Source organism: Phascolarctos cinereus, unplaced genomic scaffold, assembly GCF_003287225.1.
Source record: "Phascolarctos cinereus isolate Bilbo 61053 unplaced genomic scaffold, phaCin_HiC Scaffold_9;HRSCAF=440, whole genome shotgun sequence".
Classification (NCBI taxonomy): Eukaryota; Metazoa; Chordata; class Mammalia; order Diprotodontia; family Phascolarctidae; genus Phascolarctos; species Phascolarctos cinereus.
The window spans coordinates 64,590,778-64,618,159 of record NW_027556402.1 but is presented as its reverse complement, the minus strand read 5'-3'; the positions used below and the strand labels follow the sequence as shown (position 1 = coordinate 64,618,159).

The 27,382-nt window shown below is 38.9% G+C and overlaps 1 protein-coding gene across 1 annotated transcript in view; it reads right to left on the bottom strand.

The window, feature by feature from the left end:
- Positions 1 to 27,382, bottom strand: part of SORBS2 (sorbin and SH3 domain containing 2) — a 299,710-nt gene that overhangs the window by 269,884 nt on the left and 2,444 nt on the right. Inside the window, exon 2 of the mRNA XM_078148138.1 lies at positions 5,540 to 5,635. The gene's annotated coding sequence lies outside the window, so the exon portion shown is untranslated. The remainder of the gene's footprint in view (positions 1 to 5,539; positions 5,636 to 27,382) is intronic.

Genomic DNA, 27,382 nt, shown 5'->3' with positions numbered 1-27,382 from the left:
GCTCATTTCACAAGTGAGGAACTGAGGCAAACAGGGTTAAGTGACTTGCCCAGGGTCCCATAGCTAGTTAAGTGTCTGAGGCCAGATTTGAATTCAGGAAGATGAGTTTTCCTGATTCCAGGCCCAGTGCTCTAACCACTGTGCAACCTAGCTGTCCCAAATCTCCATTTTACTGATGAGGAAGATGAGGCAGGCAGAGGTCAAGTGACTTGCCCATGATCACATAGCTAATGAAGTGTCAGAGGTCACATTAGAACTCAGGTCTGATTCCAGGTGTATTAACTGCTTTTTAAAGATGATTTTGTGAGCAGATGTGGCCATAAAAAAAAATTACCCAGTAGCTAACCTTCTAGTGATGAATATCACTTTATCCAGGTTGGTTCTCAAAAAACAAACAAACAGCCTTTGCTAAATCTATACTAGAAGCCTTTATAGCTTTACTAGGTCTGGCCAGTGGTTGTGCTTTATGGGGCAAAGTCATCAAGAAGGGTGGTGGAGAGTAGGGAGTTAGTGACGAGGTATTTGAGGAAGAGAGTAGGGCCATTTGCTCATTAATTAAGTTGTTGGAAGTACAACCTAATGGCTAAAATAGTGAAAGAAAAAAACCAAAGAAAACAAGATTTTACTACTAGTCCTCAGCTCAATAACTGTGTTGTCCAAATGTGGAAAAAGCAGGCAATAAAATCCCTATAACCCTGCAATCTTAAAGTATCTCAGTTTATAAACCTCTGTCTAAAAGAAATAGCAGCAAGGACTCTACTAATAAGACCACCTTTGCCTCAACCAGGAAGACAAAACCCATAGAAATTCAAACCAATTCAGTTCAATTCAGTAAGTATTCACTATGTGTGAAGCCCTGAGCATACAAGGATGAAAAATTGTCCTACAAGAATCCCCCATTCTCCTAGGAGGAAATAAGTTTGCAGATAAGGCAGAATTTGAAAGATACAACAAGCTTTAGAAACATTTTAGGAGGGGGAAAAAAACGCAACCTTGGAGACAACTCCATGGCAGCTTCATTAACATTTAAGCTAAGCCTTGTGGAAAGACAAGGATTTTGACAGACATGAAGAAAACATGCATGTTGGAGACTGACCCGTGTTAATGAACAGAAGTGGGATAAGCCCATGTATTAGTGAACTCCATTTTGGCTGTAATGTGAAAAAAGGCTGGAAAGGTAGGATGGAATAGGATGGTGGAGATCCTTAAATGTCAGGATAAGAAACTTTGGTCTTCAACGTTGGGCCCTCTTCCTTGTATGGAAAGGCCAGTGATGGATCCCAGGAAATCTAGGCCTATGTCTGCTATCTACTGCTTTCCCAGGCAGGTAGGAGCCAAGAAACAGTAGCTAACCTTCTAGTGATGAATATCACTTTATCCAAGTTGGTTCTCAAAAAACAAACACAACAGCTTTTGCTAAATCTATACTAGAAGCCTTTATAGCTTTACTAGGTCCTGCCAGTGGGCTTAATTAAAAATCACCCAGAGGTTCGGAAAAATGAGGCCTCTGGTCCCTAGTGATATAATTCTACTGTCTTTTCTTGACTGGTTATTTCCAATTCATCCTGTATTGAGCTGGTTTGTCTAAAGTTATCTGCATTTTTGTCTTCCCCATTAGACTGTGAGCTCTTTGAGGGTAAAACTAATTGTATTTTATCTTTCTTTGTATCTCTATCTCTTAGCACAGTGACTGACACATAACAGGTGCTTAATAAATATTTATTGACTTATTGAGAATGAAGGCCAGCCACCTAAAGCATCAGCTACAAATTATACTAAGTGCTAAAAAACTACAAGAAATCATGAGAAACTTAAATTCAAGAAAATAATTTTTGATATTTGGTGTTCTGTGCTCTCCTTCTAGCCAGTGAGGATAGGAATAGAAGAAAAAGAATTGGAGTACAATCCAATATACCTAAAAACATTTCCTTAGATTGTGGGACCGTGTAGCTGTAGCCAAAAGTATAGGTCCACATGTCCTATTTTTCTTTTGAAGAAATGAAAGGCTTCTTTGGTTTTTGTTCTATAAAAATAAAGTTTTATTGATGCCTCTTGTTTTTCCCATGCCCTCAGTCCCGGATAAACTCAAGCCTGACTCTATCCATTCCATCTCCATTCCAGCAAGCTTCCCTGGTAACAAGCAAAATCAACCATAACATTGGTCATGTTTGAAAGTGTATGAAACGTTCTACAACCACAATTACCCAGTTTTTTAAGGAAAGGAAGAAACTGCGTGTCCCCCTTCTCTTTGGGGCAAAGACTGGACATTTCTGTTAAAACAACAACAAACATTTACGTAACACTTTAAGGTTTGCAAAGTACTTTAGAAATGTAAACTCATTTGATTGTTTTCTTTTTTTCACCTGAAGAACCCAGAAGTTTTCAAAAGAATGGCATTTGATAAGATCAAGCATTGGAACTACAGTTTTGAGGTTGAGTCGCATATGTATTTATAGCAGTAACTAGATAAACAGTGAATTTAAAAATGACCAACTATGTTGATTACTGATGACTTGGTACTGACTTTATACGGCAGGGCAAAAGGAAATAAGAATAAAGTAAAGAATTTTGCTCTCCCATTTTTCTCTTGAAGATCAACCAATGGAAAACTGAAACTAATTTTTTAAACTTCTTGAATGAAAGAAACATTATCTTACTTTCCAGTGATTCAACATTCAACGCATGCTAACTGTAGTCTATTTGGGGAACAGAGAATTTAGCTAGAAAGCAGTTCCTGCCTTCATGAAGCATACAGCCTAGTAGATAGGTAATACACACAGATAATTACATATGATAAATCATGCCGTGCCCATTGGAGAGTTTGCTACCAATAGGGAGGGAATCAGAAAAAAAGCCCTATGAAGGAGGTTTGAATTGGGCTTCAAGGATGCTCAGGGTCTTATCAGGAAAAGGCACTATTCAGCGTGTGTTTAGGAACTGGAGTAGTCCAATGTGACTGAAGAGTAATTTGAGATAAAACCAGAAAGGTAGAGTAGCAACAGATGGGAGACAGTATGAGGTTGTGGAAAGCATACAAAATTGACCCTCATAGGCTATGTGGTTTTGATCAAGTCACATCACTTCTTTGGGACTCATTTCTCCAGTTTTAAATGTTCCCTCTCCCTCTATTCTCTCCCCCTGGAAGTATGAGTTTCATCCACAAAATGAATAGGTTGAATTGAGAAAATCTTCAAGGTCCCCCCCACCCAGTGCTAACATTCATGAAGCTAGGAAACTAAAATGGAATAGATCTTTATATCCCCCATTCCCAACCTCAGTCCCCCCTACAAAGTGTTTGACATAGTATCTTGTATATAGTAGGAGCTTATAACTCTTTTTGTGAATGACTAAAGCCCTTCCGGTAGGCCAACTTCAGAAGCTGGATGGCACTGTTCATCCTTTACCTAGATCTAGAACAGTTTAAAAAAAGAAAAAGAAAAAATAATAACTAGATGTAAAAACCAAACCAAAGAACTTTCCATTATCCAACAGGATCAGGGTCTTGTGCCTACAGTCAACAAGCTTACAAAGATCCCAAATGTCCCATTTAACATACCTGCCTCCATCCAAATCCTATTCCTCCCTGTCATCTAAAAGGAAACAATGCAAAAACATTTTCTTCCTGGAAGACATTTCCTTGTCTCAATTCTAAGGATCCCTCTTCTGATTAAGTGTTCAAGAGGAGAACTAAAAATTATAGCAGCTTTCCCAACCTTCTCATTCGTACACTCAGAGCAATGTTACTCGGCTGGAGTTCTGATTTGTATCATTTAAAGAATAAATCTTTCTCCTTAGATTTCCTTTGAAAATTCTAGGCCTTTAAATGACAAAATCAACTCCCCAACTGTTCCTCTGAACCTCTTTCATTTTTTTTCCTAGTGAATACTTTTTAATAATTTGATAGTCATTAAAATTGTGGACATACTTGTCTATGGGCTGAATTCTCTGCAATTTCATTTCAGGAAAATTAGTGTCACTGAGGGCAAGTGGTTCTGGACAATCAAACTCTCTGTCCCTTGGACGGGGGATCATTATTCTTCATTTTTGAGGGTGCTCTTGAAGCTGATTTACTTGTGGAATAAATGACTTTAGCTCCTAGTTCTCAAAAATACTATGTGGGGTATTCACCTTAAAGAAATTATTTTACTTCTTTCAATGTAATTTGTGTATCTTAAACTGAACCAAGGAATCCTTCCTCTTCTTATTCCTTATTAGCTGATTAACAGTGCTTCCAAATATTCCTGGTTAATGGGCTGTCATTCTGAGTACCAAGACAATAAATATTACTCATTTCAGGTTTTAAACAAGGCACCAGAGATTTCTAATAGGCCAGTCAGAGCGTGGATTTAGGTAAAGCTTAAATGGCATTGTGAAAACATGATTTAAACCGTATCTGATCCTTTTCTGTGTCAGGGATGGTGGTTTGATTGACCTATTTCAAGCCATAATAATAGCTTTGCTTTACAGAGACCATGAATCTAAGAACTACTCATCAAGGGGTGAGGGCGTATATGTGTGTGTGTGTTTGGGGGGTGGGGTAAGGGGTTGCAACTCAGGCTGCAATTCAAAGTCTGGGCTGTTAGCAGGCAGCAGCGCCCAGGAAACATCCGCCTTGGATGTCCGTAGGTGTTTGTATTGGGTGCGCTTTGTTGTGGGTTTCGCTCTCTATCTCTGAAACCTATCTGCCAGGCAGATTGTGGAATTTTAAAGCAGCCAACTGCCACCTATGACGTGCCGACCTCCATGCATGTGGAAGACTTGCTTTCTTTCTTTCCCCGGGCTCCAAACGGAGGCACACAATGGGTGTGTTGTCCTCTAGGCTAGCATGGTATGCAGGATAACTGTGAAAGGAAGGAGGTGTGAGCCGCTTCTAATACCTACAATCTTCCCAAGACAAGTGCCCCTCTAACCAGCCCAAATCATTTAGTCTAAGGGGTGAAAAAGCAACTAGGGGGGAAATTATGGTTGCTCTTATGACCTACATAGAGAACGGCAGCGGCCGGACAGCTTCAACCCAGCCAAATGCTGGCATATGTTACAATGCAAGTGGACTGATTTATAAAGCTTTTAGAATAAAAAGTCCATAAATTCTAGTTATTACATACACACACACACACACACACACACACACACACATATTTCTCATGTCATCTCTCTTGGTTCCTGTCACAAGAAGACATAAAAGAACCTATTGTATAGAAACCCCCTGGCATTTGGTGAAGTAGACGATCCAGAAATACACGTCAACACAATTCATTAAAACAGCAAATATTTGCTTTCTGTCCTGAGACCCAGAACTGCCAGTTCATTTCATCATACAATTTATGTAACAGAAACTTAATGAAACGAGTCTTTGTACCTGACACCATATTATGGGGAGAGGGAGAATTAAAAGGTTTTCCTCCGCAAATATAAAATTGCTAAGTTAAACCACTCCAGCTGAGTTTAGCTCAAAGCAGCTGTCCTTTAAAAGCCCCAATATTTTGGTTTGGGGTTTTTGTTGGTTTTGTTTTTTTTTTTAAGATGCCTCTTTACTTACCTTGGGCAAACAAGTGATGTTGTCCAGGAGCAGTTCCGTTGGAAAAAGAGCCCAGTTCCCCCCACCTGCCGCTGCTTGCAGAGCCCTGGCAAGGATCTGTTAGGAGGAAGAGAGGGAAGCTGAGAGCCGCTGCGTTCTGAACCACAAATACACCTGCCTCTTCAGAAAGCCCAGCAGAGGACCTTAGGGGAAGAGGGTGACACCCTCCCCTTTTGGGTCACTGTCTTTCAGGACGAGCAGCTAGTGAGCTGTGCAGATAACATTGCAGAGAAAGCTAGCCCGTCAGGAGACAAAAACCCTCTCCACTGGCTGATAGCAGAGGCAGTGCAGGCGCTATCACACTGCATTCCACCCCCTCAGATCTGCTTCTGGGAACAGCTAAGCAGCAGCCTGTTCCTTTCATGGAAGTTGCAGGGACTTTCCTAGCTGCAGTGATTATCCGTCAGGATGCGCATCGCTCCTTTCTTTCCAAATAGTTTCTTTCTCTGTTTTCGTTTTCTTTAAAAAAAAATTATCTTTCCAGGATAAAGCTCAGCATAATGTCACGCTGTTTTCCATAAGTAAAATGGCTGGTCCTGCAGACAGCTCATTGGGTTCCACTGGCTTTTCGTAACCATAGCAACACCCAACAGACAGCCTTCTCCAGTAAGCATGGTTGATCATGTGCAACTCACCAACACAGCATGTTAATTTATTTTCTTATAAAACTACTCATTTCCCCCTACTTCTTTGTACGGCTTCTTTTGTCTTTCTCAGTATTTCACAAGAGAGTACAAGTCGTCCCTGATTTTTCGGCTTTTAGGGATAACTTTTTTTCCCCTTTAAATAATAAGCAGATGCTAAATGTGAAACTAAGGCGGTGAAACCCTACTCTAAGCTATCCAGGTTAATAGTATGCAAATCACTGTAGAAAACCTAATTGGAAACACATTGTCAAAAAACAGGTTCTGTAGTTGCTTTGCAGATTAAATGTACAAAAAAAAAAGATTTGGCAAATGTAGTCAGTTATGCTTGTTTAATTGTGGTGCTCTGATAGCAACTTAATTGAAAAGCAACCCAGTTATTTGTTTTATATCTCTAAATAATAACAACAGAATATTGTAGGACATTTTGTAACAAAGTTTCTGGTAGGTTTTGATCATTGGGATAATGATTTCTTTTAATATCTTTCAAATTGTCTATGTCAAATTGCAATTTAAATTTCATACACACTTCATGTTTCTTCCTTTTGAAAAAAAATTACCCTTTAATAAATTATAATCATTTGCCTCTTAAAACATTCCAAACCAAATTAACAGCATTCTCACTATATATTTATTTTAAGCCTTCCTTATAAATTAAACACTTCTCTTCTTTAAATTGAAGTAACGAATTTAAAGCAAAATATTATCCAAACAGCTAACAAATCTCCTGTCTCTTCTTGTGCGATTGTGCCAGACTCTTCATGAGCCCATTTGGAGTTTTCTTGGCAAAGACACTGGAGTGGTTTGCCATGTCCTTCTCCTGCTCATTTTACAGATAAGGAAAATGAGGCAAACAGGATTAAGTGACTTGCCCAGGGTCACACAGCTAGGAAGTGTCTGAGGCCAGATTTGAACTCAAGAAGATCAGACTCCATGCCCCAAGCTCTATTTACTATACAACCTAGCTGCCCCCAATCTAGTCTTACACCTTTTAGCTTATTCTTCAAGAGATTCACCAACATAGGTTCCAACCTCTTTAAGCCTAAGGAAACAATGAGTCGCCATAGCCAAAAAATTTATCACCTGGTAGCCAGTGTTCCAAACTCAATAGTTTGGGAACTGAACAGTTGGGCACCAACACACAGTTTGTGGTCTGGCTTGATACTGATAGCTTCCCCTGCTTAGTAAGACTTGATGGAAATTGTGCTCCAAGTGCTTGCCTAGCTAGCCCTTAGAATGCACATTAAAACACTTAGGTATCTGACTCCAAAGCCAGAGTTACTAATTATATTTAGGGAAGGGTGCATTCTTTCTCCTCCTCCCCTCCCCCAGTTGATACATTCATAGGACAAAATCACAGATTAAAAAAAAGGACTTATTAAGCACCTACTAGGTGCAAAGCCCTGTGTTAACTGTGCAGATACACAGTAATTAGAAAAGTAAGACAGTCCCTGATCACAGGAGTTCACATTCTAAGGGGGAAGAAAACATAAGTGGAAGGTTTATTAACATCAAAATTGGGTAGTCCTTTAGGAAGTGTGAACTCCCTTCTCTGATGAATTTAAAGGGACCCCTGGAATTTCACAAGAAAGAAGGGATACTGAGGCTCAGCAGTATTGGAGGTGTGAGTTGCCTTCCCTATGGGTCTGCCTCAGTATCATTGTTCTATAAGTTTGCATCCCTTCTTTGGATGAATACTTGTGTGTATTTACGGAAATGTGTCTCCCAGGAGAATTTTGTACTCACTGTTTTTACTATGCCATCTTAGTAAATGCCTTTCTTTTTTTTTATTTGTTTGTGTTTGTTTGTTTTTGCTAGTTAATGGGGTTAAGTGACTTGCCCAGGGTCACACAGCTAGTAAGTATCAAGTGTCTGAGGCCACATTTGAACTCAGGTCCTCCTGACTCCAGGGCTGGTGCTCTATCCACTGTGCCACCTAACTGCCCCAGTAAAAGCCTTTCTTAAGAGCCAGTTGTGTCTGACTGACTGTTAATGAGAAGCATACTGAGGAGGGCTTGTGAGGTATAATAGTAAGGAATTTGATTCACAAGTAACTCCTAGAATCTGGGAGTAGCAGGCACCCTCTGGAAATCCAAACTGTGAGTGTTCACACAAATTGGGGACAGTTAGGTCAGAGTGAGTGCTGCACAGATGATAAATTCTTTGAGGACCAGAACTATGTCTAAATGAATAAATGAAGCATGACCTGACTTCTAATTCAATGTGTCAACATTCCATTTGCCATTGTGGTTAGTTTCATGATAGCATTAGGAGTTGACTGGTTTAGAACATTTCTTACAATAATAAAGAACTTTAGAATTCTCTGATAATTCCATTTCTGATTCAACTGAAATTTGGAAATAAGGTGATGAGCAGTTATTTTCTCTGGTAAGTAGAAATAGGACCAGTCTTTTGGTAAGAAGGACCTGGGTTCAAAGAACTGTCTGTGACCTGTAAAGAAAGGCGCAACCTTTCAATGCCCCAGGCAACTCTCTTAAAAAGACTTGATTATCTATCTATGTTGGTAGAGGGAGTGTCCATACCAGGAGTTCCCAACACTCATTGAAAGACAGGTCTGGCCCCGCCCAAATTCTCAAAATTCTCACAGTCCTCTAACTTTTAATAGATCTAGATGGAATTTGAGTTGTAGGGGAAGGTTAAAGAGACATTTGATCACAATGAGTTAGGTTTACTCTTCACACATTTATTTTGACAGAATGTAAACCCAAGATATGATACAGATTAAAATCCCTGTGTCTTTATTAAAATACTAATTTTTAGTTAGTAGACCATTCTTTGTTCTCTATATGCTTGTTTTCTAAATACATAATTGTGTTTAATCTATTTTAAATTTTTGTTACAACAGATTTGAGTCCAGATGAACGGTTTACCCATGGAAAATCAAACATGTAAGAGCACAGGGCAAGTTTAAAATGATGCGCCAATCAAGATAAAAACATTTAAAAGCAAAATCTGCAACTTTTCCAAGGGTTAGTCAAGTTCAAATAACTTTGACATTTTCCTCAATGTTCTGTGGGATTTGTTCTTTAATCGAATCTAAACTGTTCCAGTATATGGAAGAAAGTGATTAGATATATTAATGTTTTTAAATGTGCATCAAGGTTTAGAGGACTGACAATATTTGTACATGCTCTAAAAATGGAATCATTCTCATCTCTCTCTGTCTCTCTCATCTCTCTCTCTGTCTCTGTCTCTGTCTCCCCCAAGACCAACCAGCTAGGCTCACATATGGCTAAGGAAACTGAGCCACAACCATTTTGTCATTTTCACTATCACTGAAACCCCAAAACACACTCACACACAAACTTCCTCATGTCTCAGGTGCTCTTTGGAGAGATGAATAAAGGTCTTGGCAGAGGTGGTTTTATTGAATGCCAAAAGGCAATGAGTAACAACATTTCATAGCAAGCATTTGTCATCTTGCCCAATGATGATCACAATGAACACATCAGTCAGACCAACAGTCAGTCACCTAGAGAATGAAGAAAACAGAAGTTCTATGAACACCTTCAGGAGATCCACCAATTAAAGTCAGAACTTATTTTGGCACCTGGTGATCCCATGGCAGAAGTGGGCATAATGGGGTAGGCAAAAACAAGGTTGGAAAATACAGTTCTGGATCAGAGATTTAGGGCTGAAAGGGACTTCAGATAGTCATCTAAACCAATTTCCTCACTTCACATATTTAATTCAAAAAGAATTTATTAAGCACCCACTGAAGGGCCAAAGCACTTTACTAGGTGCTAAAGAGAAAAGTGAAGCAATTCCTCCCCTGGGGCAGGGGACAACTTGCCCAAGGATAAGTCAAAACAAAATAAATTCAAAGTATTTATTGGAGGAGAGGAGGAAGGAGTAATAACAACTGGAGGAATCAGGAAAATTGTGGTAGGAGGTGGCCAGTGAACAGAGACCTGAAGGGAGCCAGAGGCTGTAAAAAGACCAACTTGTGTTAACGTACTGTACTGAGACAGGACGCGGACTGTTGTGTTAGGAACAGAAAGTAGATCAATTTGGCTAAAATGTAGTTTGTAAGGAGAAATAATGTGACATAAGTCTAGAAAGGCAGGAGTCAATACCAGACCAGGCAGTATGAAATACCAGACTGGGGTTTTTGTATTTTATCCTAACAGTTATAAGGAGCCACTGATTCTTCTTGAACAATAGGACGAAAAAAATATTTATTAGGCACTTCTGATAAGCCGGGCATAGTGGTAGCTAGCCCTTATGTGGTGCTTTAAGGTTTACAAAACCCTTTATGCGTATTATTTCATTCTGCCCTCATGACCATCCTGATAGGTAGGAGCTACTGTTATTTCCATTATACTCAGAAGAAAAATAAGGTTCCCTGTGGGTAGGGTCACAAAGCTAGACAGTATCTGGAGCAGAATTAGAATTCTTGTCTTCCAGACTTCCAAATCCCTTACTACTGTCCTAGGCTAGGGAAACAAATGGAAAGAAGCTCTGGTCCATGACCTCAAGGAGCTTGCTTTCAGATGGAGAATGACAAGAAGTAAATGGAGTAAGGAACTGCCATGGGCACCATAGTTCTGAAATACATGGGAAAGTAGTGTGATGGTGAGATTCTGGTCCAGGTAAAGCAAAAGCTCCCATGTCAGAACTCTGGATGCCTGAATTCTTTTGAGTGGGAGATAAAGAGGATGGCCAGAGGGCAGATGACATGGTTTGGAGATGGCCAGGAAGTAGTGTAGTAGCCTAATTCTTGGAATGACATGAATAGACTGACAGCTTTGGGACTACCAGTTTGGTAGCTGTGTGGATGATGGATTGGAAAAACTGGATGCAGGGAGATGAATTATGAATCTAATGCAATGGTACAGTTGAGAGGGGATAAAGGTTTGAATCAGGCTGTTACCCTGTAAAATGGAGAGACAAGGACAGAGGTCAAAGATGTAGCTACTGGTTTGAGAGGCTTAACTAAAGTCAAGAGTAGAGGTTACAAACCTGGATGACTTGAAGGATAGGTGACACCCTTTACAGAAATAGGGAAGTTAGGATGGGTGGGTATACAGAAAATATGATGAATTCTGATTTGGACTACACAAAGACTGTTTTTTTTAAGATAACTGAATTTAACAGTCATAAAGGCTTGAAAATTTGTGTGAAAAGACCCATTTTTATTAGTATGTCAAATTTGATAAGTTCCAAGACAACTGTTGCCTCTTTGAATTACTTACTGTGACTGCTAATGCCAAATGAGGATGTGTTTGCCACAATTGAGTTTACTATTTTAAACATATATTGTTTGTTAAAATTTAATAATAATATAAAGAAAATATTCTGTAGTCTGTATAAAGAATATGCTAAAGTGATTTTTTTTTTCTAATCTGTGGAGGGAGGTGCCTTGCTGCCCTTCTTCTCCTTTCACATCTTAATAATTGAAGAATTGTGTGCTTTATTGCCAATTATAATTAGGTAGAAAGTCTTTGCTTTTACTTCTCAGAATGATCCTTTAGATACAGTTTTTGCTTTTTAAAAAACTTTTTGCTAGCAATAAAGAAAATCAAATAAAGTTATGGATTTACACGTTAGGTGAGGGCCACTATTAGCAGATAGATGGAGATTTTAGGAGAGGAGTTTGGGGAGAGAGGTAAGAAAAAACTCAGAGAGGTTCTGTGACTTACTTATTCTAGGTCCACTAACTTAAAAATCTACCACACTTTCTTTTAGGGATTCTTAATCTCTCTCTCAATCTCTCTCTCTCTCTCTCTCTCTCTCTCTCTCTCTCTCTCTCTCTCTCTGTCTGTGTGTGTGTGTGTGTGTGTGTGTGTGTGTGTGTGTGTGTGTGTGTGTATGATGGACCCTTTTGGTACTCTGGTGAGGCTGTATGGACCCCTCTTCAGAATAATATTTAATAATTCATAATTAAAGGAAATACTTAAATTCACCTACAAGTTAGTGGAAAAAGTGTAATTTTTTCCCATCCAAGTTCACAGACTACCCCTTAAGTCTATCTGAAGTCTATCTTAACCCCCAGGTTGAGACCTGGGCTTAGGTATGCAGAAACCTCATATCTGTATATCATGAATATTTCAGAAAGGGGCATTGAGGCTGACAAATACTACACGTCATTACAAAAGCAAAAGTGAAATTAACTACCTTCTTGGACTACCCTGAGCAAAGAGCAAGTCCTTCAGAATTAGCCTTCTGTTTGCTGTCAAGCTGTAAACTGGAGCAAAAGCCAAAGTAAATAGTAAATAAGAAAGATAAAGCTGGGAAGACAGATTTCAGCACTCTTATAGGATCGATAGAAATAAGCTGTCAACCTAAAAAAAAAAAGGATAAAAACAAGGACAACCATTTGCTCATACTTTCCTAGAGAAATTGAACAAGTTTAAAAGTTAGCTGGGCAACAAGATGGCTCAGTGGATAGAATGCCCAAGCCTAGAGTCAGGAAAACTTATCTTCTTGAACTCAAATCTGGCCTCTGACACTTACTAGCTGGGTGACCCTGTGTGAGTCACTTAACCCTGTTTGCCTCATTTCCTCATCTGTAAAATGAGCTGGAGAAGGAAATGGCAAACCATTCCACTATCTTTGCCAAGAAAACCCCAAAATGGTGTCACAAAGAGTTGGACACAATGGAAAAATGACTGAACAAAAAGTTAGCTGCAATGTCAAAGCTAAAAAAGCCCAGTTTAACCTAGCCTACAAATATCCCTTTGTCTAAGAGTGGTGCTAATTTAGAGCACAGGCTAGTTTGCAAAAGCGTATGGAAATGGATAGCAAAATTTAGGAGAAGTACTACTTCCTTAAGCATTTGAGGAGAAAATAAGCCTGCAGAGAAATTGGCTTCTAATCTCATTTGATTACCTTGAAAGCATTTGTAGATGAAACCAGGAGGATAACAAATGAGAAATGTTGTAGGATCTTCTAGTGTTTTTATTTATTTATTATTTTTATAACAGTCTGTTCTTTTCAGAAACAATAGTGAGGCCTCCACATTTGGACACACTATTACTTCACATAGCAATGATGATTACAAAGATGAAGTTAGGATTGGAAGCTTACAGAGTAAATTCATACTGAAGATGACATAACTGTAAAGCTGGTGAGAGGAGCAGCCAGGTGTCGCAGTGGATAGAGCACCAGCCCTGGAAATCAGGAGGACCTAAGTTCAAATTTGACCTCAGACACTTAACATTTTACTAGGTTTACTAGGCAAGTCACTTAACCCCAATTGCCTCACCAAAACAAAGCTGGTCAAAAAGGAATTCTCAAGCTGCCTTAAAGGGGGGAAGATTCCAAAAAGTAGAAGAGATCATTAGACAGTGTTTTTGTTTTTAAATATATATAGGTGACCAAAATCATATCAGCAACTGTGAACTTACTGCTTGCTTTATTATTACCAGAAAGTCTTTATAAGAATGATCTATGTACTCATCAAAGGTCCCCTTGATGAAAAGGGAAGGAAAAAAGGATCTTCTCAAAGGTGATATTTTTTTGGAGGCAATCTTTACCAACATACCACACCAACACATCACATCTGTACCAAGAAACCACTAATGGAGAAGGTTTTAAGATGAAACTGTGTTTATTGTTTTTTGACTTTAAGAAAGCATTTGACTCATTAGAGCAAAATACAAGTTTTGAGGCCCTCCTTACAGAAAGGTGACTCATTCTATAATACCTTATAACAGATGTGACTCCAGAGATGCTTTTGTTCATTGATTTGTGAATTATTAGCATAATAGAACCTCACATTTATATAATGCTTTACACTTTACAGAGCGATTTTTGAGGTAGGCAATACAAATTGTATCATGCTCTCTGAGCTGCAGTGGTGAGGATTCACCATAAGTAGCCCTACCCAGAGCCACCAAAATGCTGCTTCTTAGCCTTTGCACGCATGCCATGCTGCTATGCTCCCTGTCTCCAACTTTGACCCACCATTCTGGTTCCAACATGGACAGCCAATAAGTAGCCTGCCTCCAACCTCAGCTCTGCTCTCCTCCCAAACCCACATCTTGCTTTCCACCTCTAGCTCTGGGAACAGTAATCAAATCAGTACTACCATTCCTGGAAAAAGCACATCAACCCAATGCCCTGTGTCTCTAATCATTATCTCTTTGCCATTCCTGACCAAGACACTTCTTTCTGACCACCATTTCCGGTATAAATTGTCTTCCTCTATTAGAATGTAAGCTCCTTCAGGGCAGGCACCATTTTCCTTTTTGTGCTTGCTTTTGTACATAGCAGAGTGCATACTGTATATTCATAATGATATAAAATGCCTTAATTCATAATTAAGCTGTAAGTTTTACCCTGAGGAGGCAGTAGATGGCCTCAGGAATCCAACATGTTATTTTAAGCTTAAGAGAAAAATTTTGTCCATTTGTTATCCTGATGGCCTCTCACAACTTGAACAGCCCACCTCTGGTTTATTTTTTTATTCTTTATTTTTAACTGTCATTCATGTCCTCAATGGCTTCTGGTCTACAAGTTATCCTTCTTAATATGCTCCAATTCTGCTTACATCTAATATGCATTTTTTTTCTTTTTTTCACCCCATGAATGCTGCTCTGTGTGACCACTACCACCAAACAAATAAATCAGGGGACAAAAAAGTCTAAAGTCAGCAGCTGGCTGCTACAGTATGCTTGCAGTCTCAGCCCCATATGCATTCACTTGCACAGAGTGGAAAGGGACCTGAGCAGCCATCTAATCTGACTCTTAAAAAAGACTCCCATCTACATTATTGTATTAGGGTTATCCCTAATAATGACTTTCCAGTGTTTGATGGAAGGCTTCCACCCAGGAGTATCCTACTACTTTCTAAGGCAGCCCATTCCTATGGAAGAATTATATCTTTATCTTGAAAATGTTCAAATATTATTGAAAAGAACTATTAAAAGATAATGCTATTTTATTATGTATATATATACACACACACATACACACACATATTATATATTGTCTGTTATATCAGGGTGGGAAACTTGCGGCCTCAAGGCCATACATGGCTTTGTAGGTCCTCAAGTGCAGCCCTTTGACTGAACCCAAACTTCACAGAACAAATCCCCTTAATAAAAGGATTTGTTCGGTAAAACTTGGACTCAGTCAAAAGGCCGCACCCAAGGACCTAGAAGGCCATATGTGGTCTCCAGGCCTCAGGTTCCCTCCCCCTGTGTTACATTATTATATTATTATAAAGGTAATTAGGTGGTCTGGTAGAGAAAGCACTGGGCCTGGATTCAGGAAGACCTAAGTTCAAATCTGACCTCAGACACTAGCTGTATGACTCGGGCAAGTTATTTTATCTGTTTCCTCAACTATAATAATAGCAGATACCCCCCAGGGTTGTTCTGAGGATCAGTAGGATAATATTTGATAAGCGTTTAGCACAGAGCCTGCCATACAGGAGATATTTAATAAATACTTGTTCCTTTATTTCCTTATTCCATTTTTTGATAGCTCTCTCCCTAGAATGTAGGCTCTTTTGAGGCATGGGATGTTTTTTTTTTATCCTTGTATCCCCAGAATCTTTCACAGTATTTGCATATAATAGGCACTTGATAAATGCCCGCTGATCAGTTGGTTGATAGCTCTAATTGTTAGGATGCTTTTTCCCCCACAAACTCAATTCTGAATCTTTCTAATTTTTACCTTCTGTTCCTAGTTATGCTTTCTGGGGCCAAGTAATTCCTTTTCTATGCAACAGCCCTTCAAATACGTGGACTGATACATTCCCCATCACCAACCCCCTATTCTCACACCTGCATACAGCTAAGCAGAAAAAGCCAGTGTTTCAATATCTTTTTATCTAGAAAAAAAATTAAGAAGCATTGAGTACAATCTAGCTCATAGAATATTTCTAAAATGTTGCCTTAAGTATGAAAAGGTTTGAACTATAAACTATTTATCAAAGAAAGCCCTGGATTCCTAAAAAACAACCTAAAAAACACAAATACCTTAGAGGTTGTAACTGAGTCTCATACACACTGTATATGCTGATTATGTTAATAACATGGATAATTAACTAGGAGAAACAATATCATTAAGCTTAGAGGGACAATCTGCGAAGGAAGCATTAGAATCAGGGCTAAACTGTTCTAACAAAACAGACCTAAGCAATTCCCTGGGAAGTTAAGGTTGAATGTTACAGGTCACCAGCCATCACAGCTCCCAAGTTCAAACTGATCCACAAGCTAGTCAGAAAATAACTCCTTGATCTCTCAGGGATTTTAACCCTGGTTAGAATCCAAAATTACCTTGAAAAATTGGTCATGTAACCCAAAACAAACACAAGCAAATCTTTAAGGTAATCCTGTTAATACAAAACAAGGGATGACTACATACAGGCATATCTCAAAGATATTTCAGGTTTGGTTCTGTTGGGGTGCTTAGGTGCTTATGTTTGGGTGCTTATGTTTGGGCCCCAATTTCTCCCTAGCCTCAGAAACACTGTCCCTTGATAATCACTTAAGATCAATTGAGCCCCAATAAGGGACAAAAACCTAAATTAATCTTCTTCTGTCTGAGTGAACTAAAAACACCCCTTCCTGTGTCAAGCAAATTCCAGGACCAGATAGAGCTGATCAGTATTCTTCCTGTTTGTTATCACTGGGCCCAGGATGTCTGGGACCAGATACTCTCTTGAATAATGGGATTTTTCTTATCTTGAGTTTCAATTGAGAACTAACCTCTCCTTAACCACTCCCTCATCCCACCCTGATTCACCTAGTTAGCATATTGGGCACATGTTTTATTGTATTTTATCCTATATAAACTTTAACTGTACCTTTCTAAGGTTGCAGGATCCTTTAAGAATCCTTGCCCGCTGAAAAGCGTAACAATAAATCTTTGCCACCTTGAATTAAAGAATGCTTGAGTCTGTGAATTCCTTCCAGACGGCCTGTCCCGTATTCCGGTCTTTTGAGGGGTCACAACCTCTCAACCTCTCAGCCCCCAACAATTCCAGACAATTTCAATAAAGTGAATATCGCAATAAAGTGAGTCACACAAATTTTCTGGTTTCCCAGTGCATATAAAGGTTATGTTTACACTATACTATAGTCTATTAGAGTGTGCAATAGGATTATGTCTAAAAAAAGATAAACATACCTTAATTAAAAATACTTTATTGCTGAAAATTGGTAACCATCATCTGAACCTTCAGCAAGTTGTAATCTTTTTGCTGGTGGAGGGTCTTACCTCTATGTAGATGGCTGTTGACTGATCAGGGTAGTGGTTGCTGAAAGTTGGGGTGGCTGGGGCAATTTCTTAAAGCTAGACAACAATGAAGCTTGTCATATCGATTGATTCTTCCTTTCACTTGAACACTGAAGGGCCATTGTAGGGTTATTAATTGGCCTAATTTCAGTACTGTCGTGTCTCAGGGAATTGGGAAGCCCAAAGAAAGGGAGAAGAATCAGAAAGGCTGGTGAGTGGGACCAGTCAGAACACACACAACATTAATCGATTAAGTTTATCTTCTTATGTGGGCGCAGTTCCTGGTGCCCCAAAAGAATTACGATAGTAACATCAAAGATCATTGATGACAGACACCATAACAGATATGATAATAATGAAAAAAAGTTTGAAATATTGTGAGAATTACCAAAATGTGACAGAGACATGATGTGAGTACATGCTGTTGGAAAAATGGAGCCAGTAGACGCAGCGTTGCCACAAACCTTCAATTTGTGAAAAAACACAACCTAAGTGAAGTGTAATGAAGTGAAATGCAATGAAGAGGTTTGCTTGCAGATACAAATGCAGTAACAGAAGTCCGGTTTTCATTCTAGTAATTAACAGCAAATATATAGTACTTTACGCAGATTAGCTCATTTGATCTTCACAACAATCTTGTGAAGTAGGTGGTGCTGCTATTGTTTCCATTTTACAGATGAGGAAACTGAGTCTTTAAAAAAGATCAGGTCACTTGCCCATTGTAACTCAGATAAGGAAACAGGTTGTGAACGCTTAAGTGAGCTCCAATAGATTCATACCAGATTGTGGGCTTTCTGAGGGCAGGGACTGTTTTTACCTTTCTTTGTATTGGTGGTGCTCAGCACTGAGCCTGCCACAAGGAAGGCACTAAGTAAATACTTGTTGATTTGACCCAGCTTAGTGTGTGAGGGTTTATTCAAACTCAGGTCTTCCAATTCCATTCACTGCATCACCTAGAGGACCAGTTGCATATGGCAGCAACACCCAGGGTTGGCAGAAATACTAAATTCAAGTAAGGTAAGGATACGTCGATAGTAAATTTTCCTTCAGACAATCCTCTTCAACAGCACTGGTGGTCTGTACATAGCCTGAGTTCCTGACTAAGCTAGAACCAAGGAAGCTGAGTTGAGGCAAATAACAAAGATGACTCAGAGTTTGGAAAAGAGAATAAGTCCATGATGTTCATGCACCTGAGGCTATGTGGCCATTCTCTGTGCCCAAGATTTGAAAATTATCCATGTTTTAGTTGAGTTAAAACATGAATGAGGCTGAAACTGGGCTAGCTTGCATGACTGATTTGACCTTCACTGGAGGCTTCCCTGGATGGTTGTAAGGCAGAAAAGATCCTGGCTTCTTAGAGACCAAGTCAGAAGAGTACAAGCTTTGGCAGGTTCTTCCAAGCTGGAAAGCTTTTAAGTATCAACCAGAGAATGATTGTATCTCTGTTGTTTAAGGACCAGTTCAGCTAAAACTATCATTTATATAGCTCTTTAATGTTTAAAAAGTACTTTGCTCTGTACCCCTGAGCATAGCACAATGCCTGGCACATAGTAAACACTTGATAAATGCCTATTTACTTAGGCGAGTTTAAAACTGGGCTGAAATTTTGGGGAGCCGCTGCATTATAGCTTATTTGATCCTCAGAACAACCCTGTGAGGTGGGTGTTAGTATTATACCTATCTCACAGAGGGGGAAACTAAGTGTGAAGCAAGTGACTTACCTCATACTGTGTCTAAGGCAAGATCAGGTCTTCCTGACTTTAAATTCTTTATCCTATCCATTGAGATACTCAACATTAGAAGGTTAGCCAGAAAAATATGAATTTTTTTAGTCAGAGCAATTCCCAGAAGCCAAATTCTAAGGAATAGAGGGTTTACAATCTGTATTTTTTTTTGTAGGAGTATAGATGTTTGAAGTAATGACATAAAATTTGGGCTGTGAATAAGAGGTCCCAGGTCAACTGAGCAAACTTGGTGCTGTTATTTAAAAGAAAAAAGCAACTAAATTTTGTTTAAGAGATAGCCTGGTACAGTGGGAACAGACCTTCTCTAGACCTCAGTTTCCTCATTTGTAAAATAAGAGTGTTGGACTTTATGGCCCATAAGGTCCCATCCAGTTCTACAACTATGATTTGTTTTTCATTTTAAAAATGAGGAAACTGAGACATGGAGAATTAAAGTGACTTGTCTAGGGCCATATAGTAAGTACTTGAGGTGAGATTTGAAGCTGGGTCTTCCTGACTCCAAAATAAGATGCCCTTTCTACTATGCATCTTCAACTTGGTTTGAGCAAGATCCATATGTTGGATGTCCCAAAAGTCTTTGGGCAGTTTATAAGTTCTAATAGCTTAAGCAACTTTAAGTTAAAAAATAGCTAAGACATTTCAAACACCCTATATATTAAGCACCCAAAGTGATTGATGCTGTGAAGCATATTGGGGGAAAATGTTTTGTTTTGTTTAGTTTTGCTTGCAAGTAATTTCAGTGTTTGTATGTTATTTTTAATGCTTACAAAGAAATCCTGAAAGAAAGGAAGAGTCATTTTCAACTGTCTTAAGTGGTGCTATGTTTTATGTCCATAACCAGACAAGTCATTCTGAGCAGTGGAACCCAGCCCACCTCCCAGTGACCTTTTCCACTTAGAATTGTTTCTTATGGAAACACTGACTTCCATTGACCCCAGGCAGGGAGCTCCAGGCAAGAGTACCTGATGAAAGAGAGCATGCATACCTTCCAGAAACAGCTCACCCAGCCCATTGCCGTCATCACATTATTGAATTAGTAACGTAACACAGAAGATTTTGCAAACAAAGCCTGGCAAAAGGTATTTCTTTAAAAAAAAATCTGTTGGTTTCATCAGAACTATTGGAACAAACTAAGAAAGCACAGGGTGAAACTTGGCAACTTTGGAGAAGGGCTGAAACTCAGAATTAGAGTACCTGTCAAAGTCAAGGGGCGAGTGATCACAATGAAATGGAAATTCAAGGAAATACTCTTTTCTCTCTATAGTCAAGAGCTAGGTAGTCGTTCCTGGAAAATTTTTAGCCAAATAGGCACAACAACTCAGTTTCTGAGGCTTACAATAGAAAAGGCAAAAGATTTGAAGTCGGGAAACCTAGGTTTCAGTCTCTAACACTAACTGACCATGTGTGTGATTATGATGAAATCACTTAACCTCTATGAGACTGGGCTTCCTGTTCTGTAAAATAGGTATGGGGTGAATGGGGTAGCCTGAGTGCATATCACTCCCACTGCCCCAGCCTATACTGTCTTTTGGCTCTGAGAACCAATCTCTGGAGTTCCTTCGGTCCTTTCAGCAGGTCTGAGTGCACATCTACCTCCAGGGAGGTGCTTTTCGGACATCTGAAATGAGGTCCACACCATGTAATTAAATGAAATTTATGGTAATGGACTTATGAAATTGATCAGGGGCTTCCAAGATCAACTCCTTGATTTTACAATAATATTTGCAGTATTTTACAATATTATTTGGTTTATAATAATATTTGCACTAACCTACCACCTTGCAGAATTCTTGGCAGCAAATGTCTTCATAAACTACAAAATTATTTTTTAAACTATAAAATATTATGTATTCTGGGTTATTATTAGATTCCTAAGACTATATATCCATTCCTACACTAAATAACCTGAGAAATCTTAGCAATTATCACAAGGGCTACACTTGATATTTCTAATTTAGAAATTTTTAAAGAGGCAGCAGGAATAAGCTACAAACATTTGGGTACAAATGGAAAATCAGGCATAGGAGAGAGCCACTGCAAAACTATGGAGTTGGGAAATGTAGTGCTAGATGTGAGGAACAGAGGGAAGGCTAGACTTGCAGGACTGTAGAGTACAAGAAGGGGAGTGATGTCCAATGAGATCAGAAAGTTTGGCTTATGTCAGGTGGCATGGCCCTTTTTAGACTAAACAGAGGAGTTTATGTTTTATTCTAGAAGTGATAGGAACCATTGAAGTTTATTGAATAGAGGGATATGGTCAGAGCTGCCCTTAAGGACAATCACTTGGGCAGCAGTGTGTGGCATGGACTGGAGTGGGAAAAGACTTGAGGTAGGGAGACCAATCAGAAGGGATTTTTTTTTTTTGCAATAATGGAGCTGAGAGGTTATAAGGACCTGAACTATGGTGGAAGCTGTGAGAATGGAGAGGAGGGGCAGGATACAAGAGATGTGAATGTGGAAACACCAAGATCTGACAATTGTTTAGACAGGTGGAGTGAAGGAGAGTGAGGAGACCGGATAATGTCTCCTAGAAATTATATTAAAAATCACTTGAGAATTGATGGTAGCATATAATTAAGGTGTCATTTAAGTTACAGAGAAGGTTCAGACCTGCACTATTAGAGGTACTTTCCTCATGTAGGATTTCCGTGAATCACTGAAATCACAGGTTCAGGCCCTTGCTCTATTTTATCCTTCTGAAATAAAACAACTGATTAGCTTTCCACATGTATTTTAAATTTAGGGTAATGTTATTAAACCACTTAATGGAAAAAACCAAGGAAGCTGATTATTATACTGAATGGTCCTATTACGGTTGTTTCCTATGAATTAATCATTATCTTACCATAAGAACAAAGCAAGAAAAATGTCTTAATGTTTTCCTTCCCTTAATGTGTCAAGAATATAAAGCAAAGCAGATGACTAGTTCTAATTTTTGGAACTCTTAGACTAAAAAGATATTCGTATCTTCTCACTGTTCTGACTCTTTGGGCAATGTCAATACCAAAGAATGTTATTGATACATACAAATGTGCATATATATGATATACATCAATTATATCTAAGTATCTATCTAAATATAACACTTTATAAGGTCAAATAATACTTGAAAAGGCCAAAAGTTATGAATAAACTATTATTAATTTATTTTTTGTTGTTGTTTCTACCTATATTATTCTCAGAAGAAAATCCCATCAGAAGCATTAGGTAAGAATTCATAGACACCTTTATTTCAATGAACTTTATGCTTATATTCATTTCACATTTTAGTAATGCCAAAATGATAAGAGTGTATAATTACTCAGTGAATATTCTCAATAACATATCACATCTCAGGTTTCCTTAGGAACTTCTCTGCCAAGAACATTTCCCTCAAGCCTCCATATGTTCCCATGATCTCACCATTGCCAACTGCTTTGAGAACACGACCATTGTAGGATTTGACCGACTTGCACGTACCCTTACTCTGATCTCATCTTTGCAATCCAAAATTAAGTGATTTATTCAATAAGGGTTTTTTTTGGGGTTCATATTATGTTCTTGGCACTAAAAAAAGTTTAATATGAGATCCTTATGTTCCATGAGCTAATCAGCAGAGCAGGTGAGTGGCAGCAATGGAAAGTCGTTAAATGTCTCAATGAAGGGAATGGAGAAAAAGTGCTAGAGGGGAGAAGGTAATCAACAGAGAATAGAACAGCTGTGGAAGAACTCTTAGTAGTGGTGGGACTTTAGATAGGCTTGGAAGAATGGGTCTGTTCTGGATAGTGAGAGAGGAAGAGTAAGGAAATTCTAGATGTGAGGGGAAAGCATGACCAAAGGATTAAAGGCAAGACTGAACATGGAATATGGAGGAGGTAGTAATAAGAGGCAGGGAGGTGGCACAGAAGGTAGAGTGCTGGACTTAGAGTCAGGTAGACCCAAGTTCAAATCTTGCCTCAGATATGTACAAGTTATATGACCCTAGACAAGTCACTTAACCTCTTTCAGACTAAATTTCTTTGCCTAGAAAATGAAGATAACATTAGCACCTCCATCACAGGATAGATTGTTATGTAGATTAAATAAGAAAATACAGATAAAGCATTTTGAAAACATTAAAGCATTATATAAATGTTGACTTATTATGATTATTATTATAACAGGTTGGATGGAATAGGAGATTACTATGGAGCCATGGGAAATATGTTTGCAGCAGTAGAGTAAAACCAGTTTGTGGAAGGCCGTCACTGCTAGGTAGGAGAGTGTAGACTTTGTAACATAAGCAATATAAAGCCATTGGAGGTCTCTGAACAAGTTTATATAGGACTTTACTATATATGTATATGTGTGTGCATGTGTATGTGTGTGTGTGTGTGTGTGTGTGTGTATGCATACGCCCCTGGCATTTCAAACTCCAAAGTACAGAGAACATTGCTTTTCTCCTTGTATTCCTGTCTTTGTGATTTCTGTCCATATCACCATCTAATCCATGGTCAAAATTTTGTTGGCTGTCTTTCCCCCCACCATGACCCTTCCTTCACATTGATGCCAATGGCTCCTTATCATCTCTCAAGGAAAATTCAAATCCCATTGTCAAGGTGGGAGTGATAGCCTACCAGTGGGGAACCTTCGTCCTCAAGGCCATATGTGGCCCTCTAGGTCCTCAAGTGTGGCCCTAGAGGCTGCATGTAGCCTGCAGGTTCCCCACCCTGGCCCTAACCCCTGCCCCCATGCAAGTTAGACTATTTATTCCTTAAAGAAGTATTGAAACTATGCCCAAGACTTGACTAGTTCTGGGGACTAGAGGCTCAGAATGTTGACATTCCAGTCACCTGAGTACAAAATAGCCAGAGGAGCTCCAAGCACTCTCTCTGACACTCGGCTGGTAGAAAACGATAGGCAACACAGGCCAGGGCATTTTGCTCAGCTGAATCAGCCATAGGTGTACTCAAACACCTATTCTTGTTGAATATATTTCTCCTGCTCTGGCAAAATCAATCTCCTTTTGGTAACCATTGAATAACCTATGAGTATCTCATTCCATTCCAATTTCAAATATAAGTTACCAGATGATTGGCATGGTAGGACCAGCCCAGAACAGATGCACAGCTTTCGAGACCTTCCACAATAAGGTGCCATTATTCCTTTCCAGGATAATTTCATAATCTTCTCTTCACAGTCCAACCAAACTGGAAAACTCCTTATCCCCCAAACCTGTCCTTAGCTTTCCCGCATTCATGGGTTTATTTCATTGGCCCTAGCCCTAGAAAGTCTTCTTTCTAAGGATTGAATTCCTACCTACCCAGCCGTCAAAGCCCCATTCAAATTCAGCTTCTACCATGAAGTTTTCTTTGACCATCCTTGTCAGTAAATATTCCCCCCACCCCAATCTCACATAGCCTTTTGTTTAATTCACTTAATTATATATAACAATTTTCTGGGTGAAAGAACCTTAGAGACCATATAGGACAACCCCCTCATTTTATAAATGAAGAAACCGAGGACCTGGGAAAAAAACAGATCTGTTCAGTGGCAAATAGTAATTAGAAGAGAGGATTTGAACTCAGGTCTTCTGACTTCAAACTTAGAGCTCTTTCCATTATACCATTGTGCCTCTGTGTGGCTTTTATTTACTGTAACTGTGAACTCCATGAAGGCAAGGCCTATGTCTTGTTTAAATTCTGTACCTCTTCCAGCTTCTAGCACAGTGTTATATATATATATATATAACAAATAATTAAAGGATGAAATCAATGGGGGAGGGGGGGCGGCAAATAATGGAAAGTGGTAGAAAGAACCAATTAGTGTCCTTTACTGGACATTCACCTAGATCACTCCAGCTAATGGTGAGCGTCCTCCCAGGATTCTTGTTCTGGGTCCTTTTCTCTTTCCATGCCATTTCACTTGGTGACCTCAAAAGCTCTCATGGATTCATGTTACTGATTCTCAAGTCTATTTATATAGCCTAACCCCCTAGATTCACAACTGCCTATTTATTGAACATCTAAAAAGAGAAGTCCTGTAGGCCTCTTAACTCTACATGCCACAAACTGAACTTATTTTTTCTCTCCAACCCCGCCCCTCCCCCCCAAAAAAACCCCCAAACAACTACTCTTTCACTGTGCAGGCCACCCTGATTCTCTCAGTGTCTCAGGCTGCAACCTTGGTGTCATCCGCAGCTTCTTACCGTAACCACTCTGTTCTCCCACCCCCAACCCCATTTCCAGGTCCTGAGGTTTTGACTTTGTAACATCTCTTGCACATATCTTCCTCTCTCCTCTGTACCACCTCGGTATAGACCCTCAGCACCACATGCCTGGACTATTACAACAGCCTTCTGGTTGGTCTCTATGTCTCAAATCTCTCCACTCAGTGGTTAAATTAACCATCCTAAAGTACAGGTCTGATCATGCTGTACATATATGCCCCTATCCCTCCATTTAATAAACTCCATTGGTTTCCTTTCCCCTCCAGGATCAAATATAAAATCTTCTGTTTAGCATCTAAAGTTCTTTACAACCTGACTCGCTCCTACTGTTTCAATTTTCTTTTACCTTTCTCACCCCTAGATATTCTGACCCAGTGACATTGGCCTGCTTACTGTTCCTTAAACAAGAAACTCCATCGCTCAATTAGGAATATTTTCATTGGCTGTCCCTCATGCTTGGAATTCTCTCTGTTCTCATCTCCATCTCCATCTTCCCCGGCTTCTTTCACATCCCAGTTGGCATCACATTTTCTACAAGAAGCTTTTCTTTGATCCCCTTAATTTTAGTGCCTTCACCCTGAGATCATCAATAATTTATCCTGTATATATATCTTGTTTCTTGTTTGCATGTTGTCTCTCCCAATAGACTATAAGCTCCTTGAGAGCAGAGACTATCTTTTGCCTTCCTCTGTATCTTGGCTTTTAGTACAGTACCTGACAAATAATAAAACCTTAATAAGTAATTATTGACTGAGTTATATGAGCAAGGATTCAATAAGAAAAAAATTTAAATACATAGAAGGCCTAAAAAAGTGCAGAAAGGGACAAAATAAGAGCTATTTTGTTGTACCTTTGTTAAATTACATGTATATATATAATATACATTTCTTTTTAAAATTATATATATACAATAAATGTTCAAAATTTCTTGGTTTTTTTTTTAAAGTTTGTCAGACTGATAGCTTGATGAATTTCTCTCCTGTAGAATAAACTGGTTAATTTACTGCTGAATTGACTAATTTGTGTGTGTGTGTGTGTGTGTGTGTGTGTGTGTGTGTGTGTGTGTGTGTGTGTAACTCTCACATGTGATTACCGAGCCAGATAAATTGTGGAGAATAGAAAAGGGAAAGTGTTAACTCAACTTTTCAAAAGAAAAAGTAAATGGAGACACTATAGACTAGTGTGTTTGATTTTGATTCCTGGCAAAATTTTAAGGTGTATTATCAAAGGGCTTGTTTGTGAGTACTTAGAAAAGAAAAATAATCATTACTAAAGCTCAATATGGCTTCATTAAGAACAAGTCATACTAGAGTAACACTGGTTTTCCACAAGAAAACTGGTAGATTGGGGGAATGATGATATTATAACTAAATACCATCAAAGCATTTGATAAAGTCTCTATTATTATCCTTATAGATACTCTAGAAAGATGTGAACTAGATGCCAATACATTTAGATAAACTAGTAACAGTTTGAATGGATTTACTCAATGGAGTCAATAGCTGGGTTGCTGTAACTTAGACGGCAGTCTCTATTTGAGTCCCCCAATGATATGTCCTTGGTCTAGATCATTTTTTCAATGACTGTGATGAAGGTATGTACATTATGCTTATTTACCAAATTTTCAGGTAATACAGTACAAGGGCTAACTAGCAGTTATACAATGCTTTAAAGTTTGGAAAAAATGTTTTACAAATGCTATCTTGTACAAATATTATCTCATTTGATCCTCACAATAACCCTGAGAAGTTGGTACTATGATTATCTCATTTTGCAAGTGACAAAACTGAAGTTGAGAGAGGTTAAGTGACTTGCCCAGAGTCACACAGCTAGTGTCTAAAGACAGATTTGAGCTCAGGTCTTCCTGACTCCTGGTCAAAATCTCAACACATTCAGCTGTTGGGGAGGCTGAATCTAATATGATACAATTTAACATGTAAAGTTGAATACTTGGGGTACTTCTTAAGTACAAGATAGCAGAGGTGAGGCTTCATATAAAAATGATCTGGCTATTTTA